Source organism: Plectropomus leopardus, chromosome 6 (assembly GCF_026936395.1).
Source record: "Plectropomus leopardus strain MGB_pleo_1.0 chromosome 6, ASM2693639v1, whole genome shotgun sequence".
NCBI lineage: Eukaryota > Metazoa > Chordata > Actinopteri > Perciformes > Serranidae > Plectropomus > Plectropomus leopardus.
This window is the reverse complement of record NC_142181.1, coordinates 28970321-28979568: the sequence shown is the minus strand read 5'-3', so window position 1 is coordinate 28979568 and position 9248 is coordinate 28970321. Positions and strand designations below refer to the sequence as shown.

At 35.2% G+C, this 9248-nt stretch overlaps 1 protein-coding gene across 1 annotated transcript in view; it reads left to right on the top strand.

Moving 5' to 3' along the window:
- The first annotated feature begins 3298 nt into the window (after nucleotides 1-3298).
- Nucleotides 3299-9248, top strand: part of LOC121943529 (cell adhesion molecule 2) — a 176796-nt gene continuing 170846 nt past the window's right edge. The window contains exon 1 of the mRNA XM_088079162.1: nucleotides 3299-3716. The gene's annotated coding sequence lies outside the window, so the exon portion shown is untranslated. The remainder of the gene's footprint in view (nucleotides 3717-9248) is intronic.

Genomic DNA, 9248 nt, shown 5'->3' with positions numbered 1-9248 from the left:
ACTGTTAGGACAACTTCCTGCAAAAAGTAATGTGCCCAAATTTTTACATATCCCATGTAATCATAAGCTAGTAATTCGTGTATACGTATTTTGGAAGAGAGCTATCATGTGACTAACGTGCTGATTGGAGCAAATAAGGAAGCCATAGCAAGCGGTCTGTGAGGAGGCTGGTTTGAGTAGTGGATGGGTGGCAAAACACAAAATTTTCCATCAAGACTTTCCCAAGGAGACTGGTGTTCGGTATGTTCCAAACTTTGAGTCATTTTTATATACTTCCTCACTATGTGTCTTTTCCTAAAACTAACCACAGTATCTTTATGGTAATTACATAACTTTATATTAAAGACGTAACGTCATTCATATGCTGCCACTCCATAGGATAACATACAAACTGCTCTTGAGGATATATTAAACAATTTTTTTTTTCAGCTGATTATACACTAAAGAAAACTTATATGATTCTTCCATTTCTGCTGCTATATCCTCCTAAATCCTCCACACTGAACTTTTAAAACATCTGGTTCAAAGTGATTTCCTATGGTTGCTGTTGTAGGTTGAGGACACGAGGAGGTTAGCAGAGCCTGTATCACCACACTCAGGGGTTTTCGGCAAAAACTAATTTGTGAATTTCAGACTACTCAGCCCCGCTAGAAGAAGTGAATTGTTAACACCTGACCTCACAATATAACAGGCCAAATGGTTTAAATCAAGCGGCGAGGGCTCAGGGGACGCTGTCAAAGAAAGAGAGTGAAGAGGCCAGTTTATAGCTGGGTCTCAGCAAGGGGAAGTCAGGGCTTCTTTAACAGAAACAAGGAGACGATTGTCAAATAGGTTAGAGAGAAATAATTGCGGTGGCCTTTCAATATTACATATCATGCATATCCGGATGACTAATTCAGTACCTGCTGTGGCCATTATTGACTTGCACACTATGAGAATACCATTTCCCTTTTTGGCCTCAGTCCCCTGACAATCCTACTGTGTCTAAAACTTGCAGAGTGATATGCTGTCGGAATTGTTTGCAAATAAAAAGAGGTTTGTTTTAGAACATCAGTCCATCTCATGAAACAGTAAAAGGGAATGTTTTGCTGTCAAAACATTGTTTGAGATTAGGCTTAAAATCAACATAAGGCATATTTTTACAAACACTCCGACCTTAAACCCTGAAACACAAGTGCATTCGATCAGACGTGTCCAATTTCCATTTTGTTGCAAAGATGAAAGAGGCTTTAAAACAGTGAATGAATGCGTTGTATTTACATTTTGTTCACAGTGTGAGTTTGCATCTCCACAACCTTTCAAGATCAAGCCATGAAACCAAACAATAGCTTTAAGTAAGGACAAGAAACAAAAGTTGATCCACACCTCATTTATATTTTAGCCAGGTGCTGTTATTTGCAAAGACAAAGGGCATACTAAAATATTCAGAAACATTAGTGGAAAAAAATGAATATTCAGAGTTAAAGAGCGACATATTTTTTATTTCTCTTTTGTTACAAGGACGACACCAGCTACAGAAACCTTGGTGTGCTTGCGTACATGAGAATTTGCAGCCCTCTGATTATCTTATTTGAATATTGCCTTTGAAATGGTGTTTCAGCTGCATGAAATAAAAAATTCAGGCTCTACTCCTTTTTTTTTTTACAAGTCTTTTAGCCCAAAACAGTGATCAATTTGAACCAGTGAACATTTGCATTAAAAAAATTAACTCAAGAGGCACATAATGTCCTCCACTCCATTAGCCACATTGGATGCATGAATGCCTTGAAGATCTGAATTCAATTGAGTTCAGTAGAGTGCCCATAATTTGACTGAACATGTCCATTAATATATAAGGCACTTCATAACCTATTCAGTCTGGGCCAAGTATTTCTGACATAGAAAATTTTATATCCATCCTACCTTAATACCAACATTTTCTCCTTCTGCAACAAGTGTCAGGTGAAATATAATATTAACCTAGCTTGAATTAGGCTATCAATAAAGTCAACTTACATATATATATATATATATATGTATATATATATATATATATATATATATATATATATATATATATATATCTGTATCAATCAGTTTTAATCAGGACTGTGGATGCTCAAATGTGCTGATTTTCCCGATAACTGATATATTTACACATAACAACACAGAACTCATTTGTGCTTTTTATATTTGTTTTGCACCCAAAAGAGAAAACTAAAAATTTGATTTTTTTTATTCCAATTAAAATTGCCTCTGTGATGATGATACTGGAAAAAAAGCACACTTAACATTAATTTTATTTACTTTTACTAACACGAAAATGTAGTTGCAATAATATACAGATGACATCTAACGGACATGTGAGAAAAGGGAGTTAAAATGGAAGGAAAAACTGCAAATAATGTAGCCTGTGGTTGTTCTATACTGAAGAGAGTTATTTATGATAGACCTGTTGGATTTCAAGAAAGCACTGATATGCATTAAATCTAAATCTAAAAATGAAATTTAAAAAATGTTGTTTTGATTTGTCTTTATATATGTGTGTAGATATATGAAATATGCATTTTCCACTTCTTTCAAATTTAATCAGATTTAGTTCCTTAAGCCTAATTGAGAAGGCAATTCTTTCCATTACAAGGATATCATTAATAATATCATACAAATACTCAATGGATGGGGCATCTGCCTGAAGCCATTTCCTTGTAATGGCTTTTCTAGCAGCAAAACTTAGTATTTCAAATAATTTTTTTATATTTTAATAGTAGATGTTGATGGTAAAAGACCAAAAAAGGAGCTCTTCCCACTTAAATATAATTGTTGTCCAAAATATAGTCACTATTAATAATGTGTTGTATTTTTTTACTTTTTAAACGTGTCTCTCATGTGTTGTTTTTACATTTTTCTTTTATGTTGTATTTTCTAATTTTTCCAGTTTGTGTTTTTTGTGATTTTATATTAAAAGCACTTTGTAACGTTGGTTTTGATAAGTGCAATAAAAATAATATAATAATATAATGTCTTATAATAATAATAATAATAATAATAATAATAATAATATTAATAATAATAACAATAAAGATGATGATGATGGTGATGATAACGATTCTTCTTCTTCTTTTTCTTCTTCTTATTATTATAATACTAATAATACTAATGATAATACTACTACTACTACTACTACTACTAATAATAATGATGATGATGATGATGATGATGATGATGATGATGACGACGATTCTTCTTCTTCTTATTCTTCTTCTTATTATTATAATGTATGTATCTTACACCAAAAAGCATTTTCTTCTGGACAGGCCAGAGTCTATTTAGTTCCACAAAGGTGCAATACAGCGTCCAGCCGGCAGTGTCAGCACTGAACACATCCAACACACGCACGCAACAGGCTGTTCCGTTTGCTCTAGATTATTTCCGACGCACCATTTCGATTTAGCGGGCGGTTTGAACTTTCACAGTTTTACCCAGCAATGACTTGGATGTATATTGAAAAGCTGCTCCTGAGCTCCTTTTTGAAGATATTTCCTACATTTTCTGTTACCACTGCTGCTGCTTCCGTTGCGCTGTACATGCTAGCTCGCCTGCGGACAGTCGGACCCTGTTTCTTTGCTTCGAGGCTTTTTGGGATTCTGTCTGGAGCTTCCAGCTGCTGTTTGTCGTCTAAACTTCAGCCAGTAGCTGAAGTTTTTTTGTTCTGCTGCCAGAAGCGTCACTTCAACAAGGTAAGTGCTGCTTGTGTTTACATGTGTGTTTACATGTGCCCTTTGTGTTTGTATTGTCTTCGCTCTTTTAAGTAGCAATATTTGTAAACTATGAGGCTAACACACTGTAGGTTGTGGTAGTGGTTTGCTGTCATGCACTTTGCCGGCTGTTTATTTCTGCGGTTTGCTGCTTCTGTTTAATTAATGCAGTTTTGGTACTGGTGTTAGCTGTGGAAAACTTCCTTACACTTTATGTGGTTTTTGTAAGGTGCCTGCCTTATGATGCTTGAGTGCTGTTGGGTTTTTGGTCGTGGTTAAAGCTCTTTATTGGCTTTAAAGACGATAGTTTATCATGACTGTTTTGCAAACAGCCAGTTCATATAGTAATATTGTCTACATGGGAAACTGCTGTCATAGTCACATTTTGCCCACACCCTTCATATTCAGCAAAACATTTTTTTCACGTGAACCCAGTTGTTTTATGTAACAGCCTGCTTTACCGTTTGTTCTTCATATCGTGATTACATCTAAACTGCTGAGCTCCAGTTTTGTGTTTTATATTGCTGCTGCTGTTTTTTTATTTATCACATCGTAGACACAACAACAAAATGTACATTTGTATTTATACTTAGTGTAGTGTTTAGATATATTTATTTTGTATTAGTACTTATGTTTAAATTTTATTGATATATTCTACACTTCTTTTAAGACTTTTGAATGGGAGCATCTGTAACTAAAGGCAATTTCCCCTCTGGGATCAATAAAGTATTTCTGATTCTGATTCTGATTACATTCAGTTTTACTCCTGCTGACACTGAGCCTGGAGCCATACTGATGGTCATCCGTGGCTTGTCTGAACTTCAAACTGTATGTTCATGAAAAGACTCTGTCTATGCAGTTTTCGGTGTGAATAGTCATTTTAAGTTGATAATTTGCTCAGTCTGCTTCTTGAAGTGATTTAGTGTTGATGAATTTAAGCATAGGCTTATATGGTGGGTAAAAGTTGCTTTCAGGATTTGTCATTGTTTAGTGCCACATTGCAATCCTGTGAGAAAAGCATGGATAACAGATGAGGTTTTTTTTGTAGAGGTTAAAAGCAGTTTATTTTGTCAAAAAGAAAGATGAATGACTATACCCTCTTTCTACTCTTGCACATTTATCCAAAATGCAGGTTTCTGTCAAAAGCCACTCCTCAGTACCTGTCATTTCAAATCCATTTCCCCTTTATTTAAATCAGACCAGAAGTGAGATAAAGTGGGGGATACAATCAAGAAACCCTCAGTTATATTAGCTGAAAAAGACATTATGTTTACGGATGTTATGGCCAATTGGGAACATATACAAGAAAAAGAAGATAGGACCTAAAATTGAACCCTGCAGGACCCCACAAGTTATATCTGGCAAGGAGGATGATAAATTGCCGACAGTGAAAGAAATGGTTCTATGGGAAATGTAGTAGCTGAGCCAGCACAGGCCTGTATCTCTGATACCCACCCAGTGCTTGAGGCAGTCAATTAAAATTGCATGATCTACAGTATCATAAGCCTTACTGAGGTCTAACAGGATTAAGATCGAACATTCCCCAGCATACACTCTTAAAAGAAGGTCATTTGTTGCATTGAGAAAACCTACCTCAGTGCTATGTAGAACTTTAAAATGCCATTGGAGGTTTAAGAAAATGTTTATACCTGATTCTATACTTGATTAAAAAAAAGTAGTAAAACCATTATTTTAAAAAATAGTCAAGGAGTGTAGAGTTGTTGAGAAAGTAGTTGTATTTCTGAACACTATTAGATCCAGACGAGGGTCGTTTAAGTGAGTGTATTTAAAGTGGATCAAAAAGTGCTCTACAGAAATCAAACTTAAGAGAACAAGGTAGTTGTGTGCTCAAGGACTGTCTTTATCATAAGGAACTCAAGAAAAAAACGCAGGTGCTCTTGAGAAAAGGGTCATAACATGATAGGAAAAAAAGTGAAAAAAGGTGAACAAGAGTCAAGCAAACAATTTATAGATTTAGCAGTGTGTGTCACCCAATCCCAATGTCCCACCCAATGTGGAATGGTATATAAACAAATGGCAACAAATGCACAAGGCTTTTGCATCAATGGCCAAGTTGCCAATCATATATCAACCTTATATTAAACTCTACTTTAAGAGTGGTTTTAAAAGTATAACATAGTAAATCTTTGGTCAAGATGCACAATCTTTTATTCAACATTTGCTAAAAATGAAAGCAAAACATACAAACAAAAAACTAGTGAGCTCTCGATACAATAACTGGCACATTGGTTAACTATGAGGTCTATATCTATAACCCCAATATAGTAGTATTGGAATATGCTCATGTTTTTTTTGTTTTGTTTTGTTTCGTTTGATTTAATGTTGTTCTTTATATTTATTTAGTTGATATTCCCCCTTTTTTGTTTACAACTGACATGGTGTTTTAAAAAAAATTGTACATAGTTTTGAATAGAGATACATTTTGTTTGTTTTATCAAAAAAATCTTGTATTAGTACTTCCTCTTCAGTTGTTTCATTTTGTTGGTAAAAAAAATTAGCCTTATAGCAATCATGAATTTATGACATTGCACTGACATGGTTGAAAGTAGGTTTACGTTGCTATCAAATTAAGACGTTGAGGGATGTCTTTTTGGAGTTGTCTTTTTGCTAGGGCTGCACCCAATGATTATTTTTTTATCGATTAATCTATCGATTATTTTTTAGATTAATTGATTAATCTATCTATTTTTTTATTTGATGTAACTATAATTTTTTTATTACTTGATTATTATAACAACTAGGGCTGGGGCAACGTGTCAACGTAATCAATTACGTAAATATGTCGATTCACGTAGCCTGTGACACGTTGCCTGTGACACGTTGCCTGTGACACGTTGGCGCTGCTCACACTCTCATGATGCGCGCTGTGTGAAACAGCGCGCATCATGAGAGTGTGAGCAGCGCCGAGCTCGTTGTTTTTTGTTTCGGCGCCTATGTTATCAAATGAGAGCGTGCGCATTGCCTGCCTGAGCAGCACTTGTCAGGTGCGTCTGAGCTGCGTGTCAGCTTGCCAATTTTTTTACACGTGACGCGTGCGTTTATCAGCAGGAATAGACAGTGAATATGGTATTTTGATGATTATATTGACTCTATACCACTTTGTACTGTAGTTAAAAAGTCTCTCTCTGTCACAAAGATGAGGAAATACAAAGATGTCTGTTTTACCTCAACTTAATTGCTTCCCTTTCAAAACAAAAGCCGTCTGACTGTGTCTCTGTGGACAGAATGCCATCAGTTGCTCTTACAATGCATTTTATTTTGAAACATTTACATGGCGGGGTTGTCAGGTGTGCAGGAGCTTGCACAACTTCATAAATGAGTGGAATATGTGCTTATAAATATGAAAATACAGCACTCATATCAGCAGGCAGCGATATGCCTTAAGGCCGAGTTAAGGCTGGACTATTTTGATGCAGAAAGAATGTACTGTTATAATTATTTATGTTAAATTAAAGTTATAGTTTCATTCAAATTGGTGCAATTTTAGTGTAATATTCAAATTGCACCAATTTTACTGTAAGATGTTTTGTTGGACTGCTAGATTTGAGGGTTGTTACTGTGACAAAGACTAACTGTTTTGTTACTCCTCCTAAAAGTGACTTGAATTTTACATTGTTTTATTTATTTTGCTGTTGGATTGCTAAATGTAGATTGCACTACATTCCTATTACTTGAATGGAACAAGCTCTTGCATTAATTTTATTTTAACTTTATATCAGACTGTAAAACACAGATTACCAGTTGAGACTGGGCTATTTTTTGTTGGGGAATAATGTCCTGTAGTGTATACTCTGTCATGATAGAAGAAAATGTTATTTTCAGTAAATTCATAATAGCATCTTTTCAACAGTCTAAAATAGACGTCTTTTCAACCAAATTTAGTCATCAAGGGATGTCTTTTTTAACAACCTAAAATGGACGTCTTTTCACCTTTCACTTTTCAGCCAAATCTAGACATCTTTTAGATGTAATGGCAATGATGTCTTTATAACGTCTTTTCAACTGGTTTTTGCTAGTTGCGATTTCTTTCAACAGGACTCTTGAAATATGACCAGTCTTTCGTTATGCCATAAAAGGCTATTTAATAATCCTTCATTTAAGTTTAGCTTTTGCACTCAACACTTTAAAGACCATTCAAATTTGCTCGTTTGCTTTGAAAGAGGACCATTACAAAGAGTGATACATGATTATCTTCACAAGTCTATAGTTCTGGTTTGCAGAAGGTGAATTAGTTGTCATTCCCACTTTGCCCTTTGAACCAGTGAAGCAAGGTCTTTTTGAAAAACTTCAAATGGTTGATGAGGTCACAGGAGGGGGGATTTAATGCCCAAGTGCCCACAGACAGCAGTAAAAAGACTTCTCATTTTTGACTTTTTATTTTTTGAGAAGAGAAACCACATTGCATATGAGAACATAATAACTGGAGACAAGTATGCATGTCCTCATTGTGGTTTTTATTTGCCTCAGTAGTGATAGTACTGGGAAAAGCCATAAAGACTTCTGAGAATATATTCACACAGGTACAGTACAGCTAAAGATAAAATATGTGATAGTGGGTAGGTGCATAGTTTTAGGGGTGAGGTGCAGTACCACACACAGTTGCTTAGTATTCAGATTCTCAAGTTTTCTCTGGTTAAACAATACTGAGAACAGAGGTCAAAAAATATCATCATCATATCTGTTCTACTCCCGTTGGCTTTTTACAGAAAAAAGAAGCATTAAGACTTGACCAGGTGCAAAGAGTTTCCGATTCAGTAATAAATGTGAAATGAAGCAAAAGGATGAACACTGGAAAACTGTCACCCAAAACAGACTATATCACACAGTTCCTGTACAAATAAGAAATAAAATGGCAAAACAAAAGGTGTGTTTGGAAATTAGCTACTCACACATTTGCGACTGTTATCTCTATTTTTTTTCACTATGTTTAAACACTGACAATAGAGCTGCAACAGTTGTCTGGCTTGCAACAGTGTCAACCATATGCTGGTTAAATGTGAAAATTTGCTGATTTTCTTTGTCACATAATACAGTAAATGAAGACTCTTTGGGTTTTGGAATATTGGTTGGACAGAGGAAGCAAATTGAAGATGTAACTTTGGGCTCTGGTGCATTTTTCACAGTATTTCTGGACATTTAATGGACTGTACGATTAATTGATTAATCATGAAAATAATGAGACTTGCTGATAATTAAAATAATCGATAGTTCCATCCCTAAAGTGCACTAACATGAGAAGATAACTGCAGTTTTTTTGTTTTACAACAAAAATATTATTTGTCCAACCATACCTAGTCAACCCTTGCAGGGTTGTTGGAAGATCCTATCCCAGCATGCATTGTGCAAAAAAAAAAAGAAGAGGAAAACTCCCTTGACAGATCATCAGTCAAACAGACTCCTTGCGTGTCTTTTGACTGTGGAAGAAAACTGGAGCAGAGATTCACAAGAAAACATAAAGATCATGTGAATTCCACCAAGACATGACCTACTGTT